The 17,527-nt window shown below is 39.3% G+C and overlaps 1 long non-coding RNA gene across 1 annotated transcript; it reads left to right on the top strand.

The window, feature by feature from the left end:
- The first annotated feature begins 15,385 nt into the window (after window positions 1-15,385).
- On the top strand, window positions 15,386-15,735 carry LOC118563633. The gene is made up of 3 exons (XR_004931311.1): window positions 15,386-15,400; window positions 15,477-15,554; window positions 15,663-15,735. It is a non-coding gene; the product is annotated as an uncharacterized LOC118563633 (long non-coding RNA).
- Window positions 15,736-17,527: the final 1,792 nt, after the last annotated feature.

Consider the following 17,527-nt stretch of genomic DNA (forward strand, 5'->3'; position numbering starts at 1 on the left):
AATAAAATTAATAAATAGTGTTAATAGAAAACTAGAACTGTGTCTTTGGGTTGGGGTGGGAGTGGAGGGGTCTAAGGTGGTTAGCAGGGTTTTTCAATTTTGTGTAGCCCAAAGAGCTCTGCCACCTCCTAAGGGGAGAGTAACATGAGGAAAAGAAAAACCAGAAAATACAAACATTTAGCCTGTGGCTCTCTGTGAAGACAGAGTTCCTCAACCTTTTAAAAAAGGTGCAACAAATACTTATTCTGCTCATGTCTACATACCTATGAGCAATAGGTTTTTTGCATTAACATCAAAAGGAAGTAGTGGTCAAGCCCGCAGGTAAAGGGTGATACATGTTTCTTACTGTCACCTGGCCACATCAGGGGCCTGTGCATCTCAAATAAGCAGATTAATTTCTTTCTATAATGGGCTATAAGCACAGCTCCACTACTTCCTGAACCTCAGCAGCTCTTTTGTTTGCTTTCTTTCTTTACTGGACAAGCTGATTAATCCAGGTGTGTCTGGCTGGTTACTGAAGTCAGACACACCTGGATTAATCAGGAGCTGCTGAGCTTCAGGAAGAAGTGGAGCTGTGCATGGAGCCTGTTTGGGACAAGAAAATGGGTTTTGGTGTTGTGAGGTGAAACAAAGGCACAGACTTGGAGACCCCTTGGATCAGTGTGCAGCATGAGCATGTATAAACTTACACAAAGTGTGTATAACTACATTATGTGTATGATAGTAGTTGATGTGCCAGTATATTGTTTGCTCCTATAAGGTGAGATAACTCCGGTCAGTGAGTCGCTAACATGAGATCATCTCTGGTTTCTTCAAGGCGTTCTGTGTCTGAAGAGCATCAGCCACGGTATCCAGAGGTCTGGATAAAATAAGAGGAGAAGAGGATTTATTATGGGCAGAACAGACATTTTTAAGACACAAGAAAAAATACAACTAATCTGCCTCTTCATTCTGCCACAGCTAGGGAAGAGCAGTGAAACTCATGTTCAGTGCAGAGACTCAGAAAGAGGTTATATCCTCAGACAATTAGGCTTCTCAACTCAAACCTGAGTCACTCTGTTTTACATAGCAAACTTCACATACTACATTACTCAATACGTTACTTTATCACTTAAATCATGTCAACGCTTTATCACTTGAACTTTAATAATCCTCTAAGTAAAATTTTATCTCTTCTCATCAAGTGTTCTTTCCATCAGTGTTCCTATTTTCCTCCACCCATTTAATCTCCTTTCTGACTTCCTATCCTCTTCCTCTCGTATCAATCTTACATTATTCTAAAACAGACATTATATAATTAAAATCAGTTCCAAAAACATTAGAATGTACAACATGAAAACTTCCAATTATTGTTATTTTTATTATTATATCATCTAATTAAATACTACAAATCTAATTACCACAATATTAGGAGCTATAAGCAAAAACAACATAATAAATGGACATTAAACAGGTGGTTATCTCTTCCTCCATCATTCTCAGATCATGTAGATCTTTTCTCATTCAGTTCTCCTGGTACTGACTCCTATTTTTTCATGAGGAGCTTTCATATATCCAAAGTGAGCAGTAGAAAAGCTAAACCTAAACCTGGAAGTCTATGCTCATAAATCAGCAAAACACCTAGTAATAACTCTACTTCTAACTATCTGAAATATAAACTAAAGGTCACCAATCAGTTCTAAAACATCTTTAGAGGAACCCTTGTTGATCCCTGGAGAACCAGCGTACCAGTTTAGCGGTTTACAAAGAGTTTTCAATTATTCTGTTACAATTTATCCAAGTGTCTTTTACTGATGTGAGCAGCAACTCGTGGTCTTGTCTTACTTTTTATTGATAATTTTTAACCTGGACAAAAACCAAACATTTATCACAGGATCAGCCCGATCAAAATACTTACCATGACACAGGGCAGCTCCCCTTGTAACAACGAATTTCCACTTCTTCTTCTTCTGTTTTAAAAGTGGTGCGTTCTTCTTCTTCTTTTTCTTCTTCTTCCTCTTCGTGTTTTAATGGCATCTGACATCCAAAAGGATCATTACCGCCATCTAGTGGTGCGCGCAGCGCACCCAGTTACCGCAACACTTATTCCCCCTCGGTAAAATCGGGGACATTTCCGGGGACAGCTTTAGCCGGGGACAGGTGGTCCAAAACGGGGACAGTCCCCGGAAATCGGGGACGTCTGGTCACCCTACTTTAGAAGCCACTACCTGATGGCTGGAAACTAGCAGTTGGCTAGAAGCCAATAGATGAAGCCGGTGGCTGGAAGCTAGCATAGGGTGACCAAACGTCCGTATTTCCCGGGACATGTTTTTTTTAGAAAGTGAGGAAATGTCCTGTTTTTTAAATTACCGCGGCCCTACCTACTTTTGATGATCAAGTCCTCCCTCGCGCTTGTCGGCCGCGCTTGTCTCTTCACAACCCCCCCCCCCACCGCTCGGCCGCGTTTGCCTTACAACCCCCCCCCCGCTCCGAGGTGTCCTGGTTTTCCCAAATGAAAATATGGGCACCCTAAACTAGCAGTTGGCTAGAGGCCAATAGATGAAGCTGATGGCTGGAAGCTTGCAGTTAGCTAGAAGCCACTACCTGATGGCTGGAAACTAGCAGTTAGCTAGAAGCCAATAGATGAAGCCGGTGGCTGGAAGCTAGCAGTTAGCTAGAAGCCACTACCTGATGGCTGGAAACTAGCAGTTAGCTAGAAGCTAAGCTTTCTAGCTTTAGTAATGGGACACAAAAAATCTTGAATTGCTGTGAAAAACTTGTAAAATATGTAGAATTTGACTATACCTATTCTCCATATGGCTCCATATGGCTCTATCAGGTCCAATCTCAACCAGACCCCCTAACCATATACCCCCCGCAGTTTCCCCATAAGATGTAAATAAATTAAAAGGTCCTAATTAGGACCAAGGATAGTTCTTATTGAGACCATAAGGTATCACACACATCCAATGTTCTATCAAAATCAGAAAAATGGTGTGTGTATGTGTATGATATACAAATAGTCCCTAAAACAACTATCACCCAGGTCCTGATAACAGATTTTTTTTTACTTTCCATCACCATACCTTTGTTACTTTTTAAATATATGTTTCTGAAGTCTGGGAGCAATAGTTTGGTCCAGGAAGATAGGAAAAAAAACAGAATCATCTCAAATTTGTGACACAGTTTTGACTGAAGTAGATTAAAGTACAGCCTGTTTGTTCCAGTAAGGTCGAAAAACAGCTGCTTCAAGACAAAGACTAACCCTAACCCTAACCCTCATTTTCTCCCATACCGACACTCAGTACGGTCAAAAAAACAGCTACTGCAAGACACAGGAAGGGGCTACATTTTCTCAAGTGGGCTTGTTTCGATCGTCTCGATCCACCCTTTCATTTGATACCAAGTTTGTCAGCCTATATTGCTCCTATGCCAAACGGTGGCACAAAACACAGTTTTCTAGTAGGCCTAATTTTCTCCCATACCAGCACTCAGTAAGGTCAAAAAACAGCTACGGCAAGACACAGGAGGGGGCTACATGTTCTCAAGTGGGCTTGTTTCGATCGTCTCGATCCAACCTTTCATTTGATACCAAGTTTGTCAGCCTATATTGCTCCTATGCCAAATGGTAGCACAAAACACATTGTTTTACTAGTAGGTCTCATTTTCACCCATACCGGCACTCAGTAAGGTCAGAAAACAGCTACTGCAAGACTCAGGAGGGGGCTACGTGTTCCCAAGTGGGCTTGTTTTGATCGTCTCAATCCACCCTTTCATTTGATACCAAGTTTGTCAGCCTACATTGCCCCTACGCCAAACGGTCGCACAAAACACAGTTTTTTGGTAGGCCTCATTTTCTCCCATACCAGCACTCAGTAAGGTCAGAAAACAGCTACTGCAAGACACAGGAGGGGGCTACATTTTCTCAAGTGGGCTTGTTTCGATCGTCTCGATCCCCCCTTTCATTTGATACCAAGTTTGTCAGCCTATATTGCTCCTATGCCAAATGGTAGCACAAAACACATTGTTTTACTAGTAGGCCTCATTTTCACCCATACCGGCACTCAGTAAGGTCAAAAAACAGCTACTGCAAGACACAGGAGGAGGCTACGTGTTCCCAAGTGGGCTTGTTTCGATTGTCTCGATCCACCCTTTCGTTTGGTACCAAGTTTGTCAGCCTACATTGCTCTTATGCCAAACGGTCGCACAAAACACAGTTTTCTAGTAGGCCTCATTTTCTCCCATATCAGCACTCAGTAAGGTTGAAAAACAGCTACTGCAAGACACAGGAGGGGGCTACATGTTCTCAAGTGGGCTTGTTTTGATCGTCTCGATCCACCCTTTCATTTGATACCAAGTTTGTCAGCCTACATTGCTCTTATGCCAAACGGTCGCACAAAACACAGTTTTCTAGTAGGCCTCATTTTCTCCCATATCAGCACTCAGTACGGTCAAAAAACAGCTACTGCAAGACACAGGAGGAGGCTACGTGTTCCCAAGTGGGCTTGTTTCGATTGTCTCGATCCACCCTTTCGTTTGGTACCAAGTTTGTCAGCCTATATTTTTCCTATGCCAAATGTTGGCACAAAACACACTGTTTTACTAGTAGGCCTCATTTTCACCCATACCGGCACTCAGTAAGGTCAAAAAACAGCTACTGCAAGACACAGGAGGGGGCTACATGTTCTCAAGTGGGCTTGTTTCGATCGTCTCGATCCACCCTTTCATTTGATACAAAGTTTGTCAGCCTACATTGCTCTTATGCCAAACGGTCGCACAAAACACAGTTTTCTAGTAGGCCTCATTTTCTCCCATATCAGCACTCAGTACGGTCAAAAAACAGATACTGCAAGACACAGGAGGGGGCTACGTGTTCCCAAGCGGACTTGTTTCGATCATCTCGGTCCACCCTTTCGTTTGGTACCAAGTTTGTCAGCCTACATTGCTCCTATGCCAAACCGTGGCACAAAACACAGTTTTCTAGTAGGCCTCTTTTTCTCCCATACAAGCACTCAGTAAGGTCAAAAAACAGCTACTGCAAGACACAGGAGGGGGCTACATGTTCTCAAGTGGGCTTGTTTCGATCGTCTCGATCCTCCCTTTCGTTTGGTACCAAGTTTGTCAGCCTACATTGCTCCTATGCCAAACCGTGGCACAAAACACAGTTTTCTAGTCTTATTGGACCTAACAAGTGCAGTAATAGAGTGTCTAGAAAGCATGGTCCTAAGAAGGTAAGATTTTTTTGGAGGAGCTAAATAGGCAACAAATGTGAGAATGTGTGTGTGTGTGTGCGTGTGTGTGTATATATAGACTGTGTGTACGTGGTGAACCCGATATTCAACCAAACAGAGCCTCAAGATCAGTTTAGAAAGAGAACTAGTCCTACAATTGAACCTTTTGGTACCCCACATGTGACGTTTGTTCACTCTGATGAGAAGAAATCCCTGTTGTTTAGGTAGGTTTTGAACCAATTGAGTGCTTTACCAGAGAGTCTGACCCAGCTCTCCAGTTGGTTTAATAATAATTCATGGTCAATAGTGTCAAATCCTGTGCTGAGTTCCAACAGAACTACCACCGTGGTTCTTCCACAGTCTGTATTTATGTGGATGTCATTGAACACTTTAACGAGAGCGGTCTCGGTGATGTGGTGAGCACGGAAACCTGACTGAAAAACATCAGTGGTTGGTCATTGTAAGAAAACTATTTTAACTGTAACTAAACACAGCTTTTCCAACAATTTCATGCCAAAGACAGTTATTGTTTTGTGGTAATGATGGGTCATGCTCATATGCGGTTGAATGCGATGGTAGCATTTTATGGCCAGGGAGGGGCTAAGCCCTGAGTGGAAGCTCTTCACCTGCATGTACGCAGCTGTCTGTGGACATACATGCACACATGGCCACCCCCACCCCGAGTTTGTTAACAAGAGACTAAAGAACATCACAGAGGGTGTGTGATGTCATACTATAGTCCATCTAAAAAGATATCCTTAGTTATTCACAAAACTAATTTTTAGTTGTTTCTATCTCAAATAATGAAATTTCACTTATTGCTCCTGTAAGAGTAGTTTAAAACTATAAACAGTAATGGGGAGGGGGTGTTTCAGTTACCTATAACATGTGGCCATTTCTCAGCTTTCTATAGATGCATACACTCTTTTTTTAATAATGATTATATCTCAAAATTGAGTATTATGATAAGCCTATTTTCTTCTCCAGGCTCGTATAGAGTTAATGGGACAGACTTTGTCACATTTCCTTCTCTTACTGTAGAAAAACTAATTTGGTTGATTATGCAATAACTAACAAAAGGTCTGTCATGGTTGGCTTTATGTATTTTGCCCACATGCAGAAACACACTCGGGAGAAACAGGTGAAGTTTAAAGGTTTTATTTAAGAACCAGGTAACGGGAGGATTCTGCCTCAGCGGAGGCAGCGTCAGGTAACGGTCAGGAAGCAGGAACTGTACTTAAAGTAATCCCTGACACAAGATAATTTTTTATGCATGGAAAGTAGGGTTTAATTAAATATGAAAAATAGGGCTTAAATGTTTCCTTGCATGTAGATTATTTGGCATGTTCAATGTAGCTACTCAGACATATTTTTCTGCCTTTTTACATTTTTTTGCTTTTGCCTTTCTATGATGATTTTACCTGTAGCACTTTTTCTTAAATGTTAAGTGCATTACAAATAAAATTTCTTCTTATTCTTCTTCTTATTATAAGATAAAATAAGATAAGATGGTCTTTATTGATCTCACAATGGAGAAATTCACTCGTCACATCGGCTCATACAAGAAGGTGCAGAGTAGGGAAGGTGTTATATACAGTGAGTTTTCATATATACAATGGGTCAAAGAGAATACCAAAAAATTAAAATACAAAAAAAGGAAATAGGAATGTAAATGTCTCATTTACATTCTTAGTGGTCTATATATATATATAAACATATCTATATGCTTAAATATATACATATATCTATGCGCCTACATACATACGTACCTACGCGTATATACGTGCATATACATTGTATACAATTGTACATACATACATACATGTGTACTGACTTATGTTCAGGTGTTGATAGCAGCAGAAGTCACTACATCAGGATTATTGCACGGGTTGTAGGACAGTGTATTAAATAGATTATTGCACCTTTGTTATTGCACATTAATTATTACAGTTATGGTCACAGTTGCAGTTATAGTGCAGCATTGTAAAATCTCATAGCAGCAGGAATAAATGACCTGCGGTAACGCTCCTTTTTACAGACAGGATGTCTAAGTCTGGCACTAAAGGAGCTGCTCAGCTCCTCTACAGTCTGGTGCAGGGGGTGGAAGGTGTTGTCCATGATGGATGTGAGCTTGGACAACACCCTCCTCTCAGCCACTTCCTCCACAGAGTCCAGAGTGCAGCATAGGACAGAAGTGGCCTTCCTCACCAGCTTATTCAGCCTCTTTCTGTCCCGCTCTGCGCTGCCTGGGGCCCAGCAGACAACAGCGTAGAGGAGGGCTGAGGCCACCACAGAGTCATAGAAAGTTTTTAGCAACGGCCGGCTCACTCCAAAGGACCTCAGCCTCCTCAGGAGGTGGAGCCGGCTCTGGCCCTTCTTATACAGAGCATCTGTGTTATGAGTCCAGTCCAGTTTATTGTTGACGTGAACACCCAGGTATTTGAAACTCTCCATAGTCTCTATGTCCTGCCCCTGGATGTTCACAGGTGAGTGAGGTGGGGGTCTTCTCCTAAAGTCGATCACCATCTCATTGGTCTTACTGGTGTTTAAGCACAGATGGTTCTTCTCACACCAGTCCACAAAGTCCCTGATGACCGACCGGTACTCCACCTCATTCCCCTCAGACACACAGCCCACAATGGCCGAGTCATCAGAGAACTTCTGAAGGTGGCAGCTGTCCGTGTTGTAGGTGAAGTCCGAGGTGTAGAGGGTGAAAAGAAACAGAGACAGAACGGTGCCCTGGGGGGCCCCGGTGCTGCAGAGTGCCACCTCTGACTGGCAGCCGTGCAGCCGCACGTACTGAGGGCGGTCAGTGAGGTAGTTGATGGTTCAGTCAGCTAGATGTTTGTCCACCCCAGAGTCCTCCAGCTTCCCCCTCAGTAGCACCGGTCTGATGGTGTTGAAAGCGCTGGAGAAGTCAAAGAACATGACTCTCACAGCGCTCCCGGTGGTCTCCAGGTGGGTGAGCACCCGCTGCAGCAGGTAGATGATGGTGTCCTCTACTCTGATGTTGGGCTGGTAGGCAAACTGCAGCGGGTCCAGGGTGGGGCTCACCATGGTGCGAAGGTGAGCTAGGATGAGGCGCTCCATGGTCTTCATCAGGTGGGAGGTCAGGGTGACTGGTCTGAAGTGGGCCGGTTCCCTGGCGTGCAGTGTTTTGGGAACCGGTACCACACAGGAGGTCTTCCACAGGGTGGGCACCACCCCCAGGCCGAGGCTCAGGTTGTAGATGTAGCTGAGGACCTCACAGAGCTCATCTGCACAGGTCCTCAGTAGCCTGGGGGGGATGCCGTCCGGTCCTGAGGCTTTCCTTTGTTTCAGCCTCATCAGCTGACCTCTCACCTGCATTGGTGTGACTGTGAGGGGGGAGGAAGGTAGGGCTGAAGGTGTGGATGGGTCAGTCGTTGATAGGAGTGGCGGTGGGGGGGATGGTAGGACTCTGGAGGGCTGGTGGTTGGAGACGTGTGGAGAGTTGACGGCAGTGAGGGGGCCAGTGAGAGGGGAGTCGAACCGAGTGAAAAACCTGTTCAACTCATCTGCAGACTTGGTGTCTCCGTCTGCAGCCCTGCTGGTCCTCTGCCCGAAGCCGGAGATGTTCTTCAGACCTCTCCACACATCCCTGACGTTGTTCTGTACCAGCTGCTCCTCCATCTTCTTCCCATAGTCCTTCTTTCCTTCTTTTATTATTATATCCAGATTCGGGATCTTTGTTTCACAATCGCTGAAGATTTGTCAAAAGTTTACCATTTTGGCATTTTTTTTAACTGTTGAAAGAATAGAGTTAAATAATTTAAAATTAAATAGCGATATGTTAAGATTTTCATTATTAGAAATTAATTCATCTTGTTATGCAGATGTTAGTTTCAGCACTGTGAATCAAAATGAGAATGAATTAAAACGTGAGGTGCTTTTGAATATTCTCTTCATGGAATGTTTTTATTCCCATTTTAATGAATTTGCACCAACTGAAAATTTCTATGATGTCTTTATAAAGGCTTGAAAAAGTGAAGGCGACCATCCCTGAAGAGTACTATCAGAAGTTTAGGTAAAATAGTGGTTACACTTTATAACACTTTTAAAACAAAAATGCTCATAACAATGCATACAATGTATACAATACAAACAAGGTGATTCTCTGTTTTATGTCTTCTTACTTACATCAGCTTTTGAGTATATGCTTTTGAACATTTTAACAGACATGGTTGTTGCTCAGAACTTGAGCAATGAAAACTGGAAAGTTTAAAGATTAGATAATGGGTGATTGTAAATGATTAATAGTACATATTAGAATCCAATAGCAACCAGATAAATCTTCATCCCCTTTAAGTGGCATTGTATACTGAGCAGCTGAGGTGTTATTGAACAGATTGCAACATGTTGCTGCTCTATTCAGGGTAATCTCAGTAACAGTCAAGCCAGTCAACCTACTGTACACTTTAATTCAATTTCAAATGCAGAAGTTAATTGTAAATAGAGAAGCAAATGGACTAGGTGGTAATCATGCTACAGTTGTTGATGTACCAAACAACCACGTAGAATGATCATTTTGTTTGATACTCAAAAGTGATCCATGGAATCAAACATTTTGTATGAATTATTACAACGCTGCTACATTTCCCAGTGTCTTCTCACCATCACGTAGAGCTTTTATTGATGACATTGTAGATAACTTAAGTCTGAATATTGTGTTGCAGAAAGCAGCAGTGACTGATTGTACATGAAAAATGTTATTCTTAAATTACTTTGCATAAAACTTCCTTATTTGGCAACAATAGAATGTACTGAAATAAAAACATAGCTGACCACAAATGTTTGATCTGACTTCATTTGTAACAATTAACATTTTCTGTTGTTCTTTTAAAAGAATCTTGAAGGGGGAGACCAAGGACACACGAGAACAGGCAATCTTTAGGTAAGTTTTTGAATCTTAATTTTGAAATAGCATGTAGATTTAAACTTCACTTACTTTCTGTGGCTTCTTAATGAAAAGTAAGAGCAACTTAATCGTATTCCTGCAAAGAACAGCAAAGATGTGGGGTTCACTCTATTCCACTAGCTCTATTATTGATAAAAGCATAAAATAAGGTTCAGTGAGCAATTTAAGAACATTAAGTACAGTCAAAATCTACAGAATCTTTTAGAGAGTTATTGAGGTGGTATACCCACAGAACATGGCGTGTGCATAAATCACCTCCGCCTCTTTATAGGCTACATAGTTAAAGAGGTGAAGGTGAGGTCTGACGAGTTAAAGAAGACGTTTCTTCCTGATGTTACAGATGCAAATGTGAGCTCTTTGACAAAAAAAAATGGTTGGTAAAGAGCAGGAATATTGTCCAACATGTATTTTTAAAGAATATATTAAAATAATATTTTTCTTACATAATCAAGATTAATACATAATGGAAAAGAAACCTAAAACTACTGAATTTCAGCGTGACAGTATTCTGGTGGTTGTAAGTAACTTTGATGAAAGTCCATCAAAGTGTCCAAATCTCACATTTCTTTTCCTGTCCTAAATCTATAATCCAGCCAGCACAGGGTAGATGTTGTTAAGTGTAGGAAAGTGAAAGTTTTTTAAAATTGATAACAAAATTGTTGACAACAAAGCAGAATTAATCCAGGACACCCACTGTCTTTTCTTGCCAGTTCCTGTGAGTCGTCAGTCTGTCCCTTTTAAAGTATTTTACCAGCCTGATTTTTCTTTTCGTACAGAGCTAATCTGGAACAGGAGAAAGAAAATCTAAAGTTACTCAACAAACAGTATTCTTTTTATTTAATTCAGTAACGTAGAATTTTCAATTACATGTAAAAAAAAAAAAAACAGTGCTATAAGATGTCAACCATTTATTAAATTGTGCAAAATATTGGGCTTATTGTGATTTTTTTGTCCTATGTGTTTTATCCTGAAATATTTTGTTTTTCTGTTTTTTCTGAAAGAATTTCAGATATTGAAGCCTCCCCCCGAAAGCATTCTGTTGTTAACAGGTAAATATATGTCTGATTTTAAAATTCTTTGTGTGTATGTTGTCACTATTATCTATATTAATAAAAGAGGGAATTAAAATGTAAAATATCAAATAAAAGAATAGCAGGAGAATTCAGAAGTTGATATTTTTGCCAATGGACTCCTGCGCCTCTGACTATAGCAAATAATCATGGCTTTTTCAACTTTTATTGAGGAAATATTATATCCTTTTAAGGAATTAAAAAAGATCCTACCAACCTCAGACAAAAAATATCTTTGTAATGTAGCAGCTAAACAATAGAAAGTAAGATATTTAAATAGCCGGCTCATTTGATGGAAATTAATCAGGCTAACTTTCTTGTGGTCTTGTTAAACAGTGAGAGTGGAAGACCTGGACATTATGAAGACCAAAGGTAAAGGGTCCATATAACATTTTTTAAGTCACTTGTAATGGAATATTTCAAATTTTTTAATTATTATGGAAATTTAGCAAAACAAAAATACATGCATATTTAATCCATCTCCCAGTAGTATATAAATGGTCTGTTTGTCGGAGATGTTTGTGTCATTCTCAATTAGAAACACAGTTTTAGGTTGGATGGAAATGTGTCAGTTACATTATTAATTTTGAATCTAACCCTTCTGTCTCGTAAGATTTAATAAATGTGTAAGTATTTTATTGTGGTTTCCCACAGCAAGATTCTAGTGTGAATCATGGCTTCTCCCCCTGTTCTTTTAACTGGTCTAAGCAGCTTAAACCTATAAACATCTTGTAAGAATGACTCAACTTCAGTTTAGAGTTTCCATTTATTCGAATACGGCAGAGAAACAATCATAAGGTTTACAGTGCTGGACTCTTATAACAAAACCATCCCAGGCATTATCCTGCAGACAAAGAGTCAGTTTCCCATACTCTTTTTCTAACCTTAGACACACCCCTCCGTGGGGGTGGTCTCCTCACATGATGTCTGTAGAAGGAATGCGTCATCATGGAGACATTATCTGTTTTCCAGCGAGTGTTACTTTGTGTGACTTTGAGCTGACTAAGTGAATGTATGTTTCTAATTCACAGGGAGATCTGTTCCATTAAGAACTCCACACAGTGTATGTCTGATTAGACTAGCTCTATGTTTCAGCAAAAGATTACACTAATTAAATTTTACCAGAATACTTGTTAAAATAATATATTCATCCTAAAACTGTGTCTGGTCCACTGAGCTATATTATACACTGGAGTGCTAATCACCGTCTGTTAGAACGAGTCGCTTTGAAGCCACCAGCCGCCATATTGGTACTCCCTATTTCCCCCCAGTAACTAGGGAATATGTGCGCTGCAGCATCGAATAACAAGGATTTTCTCCTGTTCAGGGGGGGGCTTAAAACTTTTAAAATGTCAAATGCCATATACTTTTATGTTATGTTCTAAAAATATCAAGTACTGAGAAAGTCATGTGCTGAAATATTTTGCATTTTATTCATTTAAATATATATATTTAACATTTATAAATATATAAATAACAATATACAAAAACATATATTTACATATGTGTATACATATACACATATATACATATACACATACTTATATATACACATATATGTATATTTAATATGAATAACATGTAAAATATCTCAGCACCTAATGTCCTAGTAGTTGATAGTGTTAGTACATCCACTGACTGTAGAATTACCTGTGAAACGTTTTCACACAGCCAGAAAACTGCTTGTTGTTGCAACCAAATCCTATGGGATTCTGTGAGAGTAGGGAGTAGCAAGATGGCGGCCAGTGACTTCAGTTTTTCGGCAAAATCAGCACTCCAGTGTATTATATAGCTCAGTGGTCTGGTCATTCTGAGATTTATTACATGTTATACCCCCATTCCACCATACCCTATTAAAATGTATTTGTGTGTGTGTGTGTGTGTGTGTGTGTGTGTGTGTGTGTGTGTGTGTGTGTGCACCCTAGTGTAACTCCTGGTCGGATACATTGTCATTAAAGTCAAAATAGCACAGAGACACCAGCAGATAATATTCACAATGAATGGCTTTTTTAAAATGCAACCCTATATGAGTTATTGAAACTTAATTCCCAACCTGAAATATGCTAAACTAAAACTTTGTATAACCAGCTTCATAAAGGTATTGGAAATAAACTATAAAGAGTAATTTATTCCCAGCTGAACCAGATAAGAGAATATTCAAGGTCGTACAGTTTTAAAGTTGCAATGATGGGTTTAGATTAATTCTCGCAAAGCATGCAACCAGTAAGACAAATTTGTTTTCCATTCATAATGAGTGCACATATTTACCTTACCTAATTTGCAAAGTAGCTGGAAATTAAACATTTACATTTGCAGATAGCACAACAAACTTGTTGAGGAGATAGTATGGTACTTAGTGTTTGAAAAACAGGACTCAGAGTGTTTGACAAAGCAATGGATACATTTAGCATTTTTTAATGTCTCACTTCTTTTCTTTGCAAAGACTTGCTGAAATCTATTATTCTATTCTAGATTAATAACTCTTTTATAATGAGTACATCTAATGAAATCGGTGCTTTGCAATTCTCTTGCAGTCATGTCTTAAACTCTTAAATATTTTTTTTCTGTCATCTGTTTTTCAATGCAGAAATACAATGGTACAAATTATTATGGACACATTTTTTGAATTTAAGCCATTTTACCTGTCTTACTTTAAGATGATTGTGACAGCAGAATTGATATATTCAGATAATTGTGTTGTTACAGAATAACCGAGTTGTCAGCAGCGCTTGAAACCATGAGGTAAACTTCTATGTTTAATTCATGTACAGAATACTTGTTAAAATATATAATCATCCTAAAACTTAATTTTGAGATTAATGTTATGAACCCATTTAGACTCTTTGGTCTACCTGACAGTCACCTTGGCTAGTTTCTGCAGCTGCTGATGAGTAGCTGAATACCATCTCATTCAGAAGGTGTGGCACCATGCTATGAAAAAAGCACTTAATCATGTCACTTTGACTACTTTGGATGCCTTCTTTGAACAACTTAACTAAGAGAAGTGTATTACACCATTATCTTGTTTCTATAGCTGGGAGTCAGCCCCTTCTGATAGACTTGCTGTTTATGGTGCACATGGAAGCTGACTACTAAGTGGGCATAGTGTTGAGGTTGGCATCCCTAGGTCATTGTAACACGGTCAACAGAAATTATGACTACCCACTGCACACCCCAATACCTAAGCCAATCAAAAAACCAGTGTGCATGCAAGAATGCCATTTATAACTTGATAGATGCACGTCTATATCAGTATACCCACCACACCACCCAAGTGTCGCCTCAGAGTGTTCACCTGTCATGTTAAACTTTGTGGCTCTTAAACACTATCTGGGTGTGACTTATTCAATGACACAAAAAACAACCATTGAAATAGAAGATGTGACAGACAAATAGTAAAAGTGACTGAATGTCAGTATTTGTGTGTAAAGGTTAAATCCTGTGCAGGTAAGATAACAAAAGAATTCTGTGGGGAACTGTTCTTCATAGTGAGAAAAACTGAATTTCCTGTTACATGAATAACATTTACATGTATATTTTACATTTTGTTAATAATGACTGGTTGGATGCTGGTTTTATGGGTGTCATCTATTATTTAACAGGTCTGCTCTTAAAGACAAGGATGAAGAACTTAAATCATTCAAAGACAGGTAATGTGCCCACTTGTCAAAAAAACATTGATCTCCACATTTACAACCAATGAATACTAAATTAGAAAAAGGAAAACTTGCAATGAGTGAAAAGAATAACTTACAAGTGAGCTTGATAATCGTTATGTTGTATTGTAGGGTGGCAGAGCAAGTTGCTCCATCCATCAAAACCGGAAAGGCTCTGAGCCTCAACAGCCCAGTTACTAAAAGTCGAATACAAGAGATGTATGACGACCTAAGGTGTGACTGGCCACAAATCAAAGATAGCTTGAAATCAACAAATGATGCAGACACTGTGAAAAGTATTATTCAGGTATTATTCTTATATTATTCTAAGAAGATCAAATCACTTTGTGGACTTGCCAAAAACGTCCTGAAAAAATTATATGGATGTTTTCTCTCTTTGTTCCTCTGCATATTTTGTCATTGTAGGAAAGGTTTGAATATGCAAGAGCTGAAATGGAGAAAAAGAAGGAACAGGCGGCTCAGTTGTTTGAAATTGATTATTACAGCAGTGCTGAACCATCCCAAAAGGTAATTTTTCTATAATACTGAAACGCTGAAAATGTGTTTCTGTGGTGAGTATCTGACTGCAACACTTTTGTTACAGAATGAACAATTCAGACAGTTAACAATCCAGAACCTTCAGCTGTCTATCTACAATCAAAAATACAATCCTGGTTCAAAGGTGTGCACTTTATTATTTTGAAATAACAAGTAAACAAGTAAATGTAAGGTTTACCCAGACTAACTGTTTTGTTTGACTTCGTGCTATTAATGATTTTCAACTCCACAGAAGCCCGATGGTGATCTAGAGTATCTGAGATCTGAATGTTTCTGGTTGGGCTGCCTGATGGCTTTGAACAATCCTCCTCTGCAGCCTGACTGGGAACATCACCCACCATCGATGGACAAGTGGGACATTCTCCCCAGACACATCAGTGTTTCTTCTGAAAGGAATCAAGAAAACCCAGAGCAACAAAGCATGTCCTGTCTTTATTTTTGAAAACATTTTATATTGTGCAATTTGCCACTAAATGATAACTAAATTTTATCAAATTACAATAACACTTCGTAAATTCAATGGTAAGATTGTAAAATTTTACCTTTCTTAGTACAATAAAAATTACAGTTGAACTGCTAATTGCATTGATTTTTCTTCAGTCATTTTTATTAGCTGAAATAAATCCAAAGTCTTAATAATTTAAGAAGTTTATTTTAAATTTTATTAACTGCTGCTGTTGGACAGTTGGTTTAAATACATCAAGAGCTTACCCAGAGAACCATATATGACTGATGTTGAGTTTTAAAAACCTGGAGGGGGCAGACCTGAGCTATTGTGAACAGCTGTTCTGCTGTTATACAGGAGCTGGGGAACAATAGTGTGCGTAGGTGGGGGAAGAAAGGAGGGAAGTGGGAAGAAAGAGGAAAAACGTATTTGTTTGCTGATATCTTGAATCTTTGTATTTTATGGTTTGTTTTAGGTTTATGGTTGTAAACAGTTTGACTTCTGTACACAATGACGATAACAATAAAGACACGTAGTATCATTACAAAATAAAGAAATCACCCTCTGTGAAATAAATTAAAAGATTGTGAGGTCTGGAATAGCATTAACTATATACAATAAAATATAAAAGCAATGTTTTAAAAATGACTCAAAGGGTTACACTTTTTTCTTACAGCCACTGTTCTTTAGTCTGGCTTTCACCAGGGGGATAGTAAATGTGCTCTCTAGATTGGCTGTGTACAGTCTCAGCGATTCTAAACTAGTCACATTTTTTGCCCATGTTATGAAAAACATAGCAGGTCAGTTTTTTCGGGCCGTTTATCAATATAGCATGTTTCAGAACGGGACATCATTATACCACTATTTTATTTGATCCATAATATATTATTTTTCTCTGATGTAAATGCTAAAACTACGTTTGTTTCAACTGAAGGATACAAGAAACAGTATGAATGAATATTTATAGTAAAATTGCTTTTTTGGTCGGAAAAGACAATCATTCAAAAAAACGTTCTGTGACGGCGCCAGGCTATTGATAACTTACTTTTCTAATTTTCCAAAATCCAATGAGCAATGGTTATTTATTAAATGAAAATAACCTGTTTTGATTTGTTTTCGTTTGTTAAGTTTAATTCCCCTGGCTTCAAACAGGGCTTTAGCTTGATTGACCCACCTCCATTGTGAGCTTGTATGTAGATTGGCTTGGTTTATTGTGAAGCAGTGCGACATTGGATAACCATTCAACATGAGAATGGGGAGGGGGTGAACCCTACACAGTCTTACCAGAGTTGCAAAATGGTACAAAATAACTTGGTTTGTTATTATTTTGTTTACAGTTACAGCTTGGATTTTATTTTCTGTGCAGCATAGATTTGTTGTGCGCGCTGAAGCCAGCTGCCGTGCGTCATTGCGCACACGCGCAGCTTAGAGGGAACACTGGTGATGTGTCTCTGTAGAATCTGGCTTTCAGCGCAGCCCCCCACTAATAAAATACAATTAATACTTAAACCTTTGATGAAGTTTTCTTTGAGACTCTCAGTGATGCCCTTTAGACTCCCAGCGAACAAATCTCTGTTTCTGCTTAGAGATGACAATAGATCCTTCATCCCAGGAGGCTCCTTGCACTCCTTTAAAGTATTCATCCATTGCGT

This window comes from Fundulus heteroclitus, chromosome 7 (genome assembly GCF_011125445.2).
Source record: "Fundulus heteroclitus isolate FHET01 chromosome 7, MU-UCD_Fhet_4.1, whole genome shotgun sequence".
Classification (NCBI taxonomy): domain Eukaryota; kingdom Metazoa; phylum Chordata; class Actinopteri; order Cyprinodontiformes; family Fundulidae; genus Fundulus; species Fundulus heteroclitus.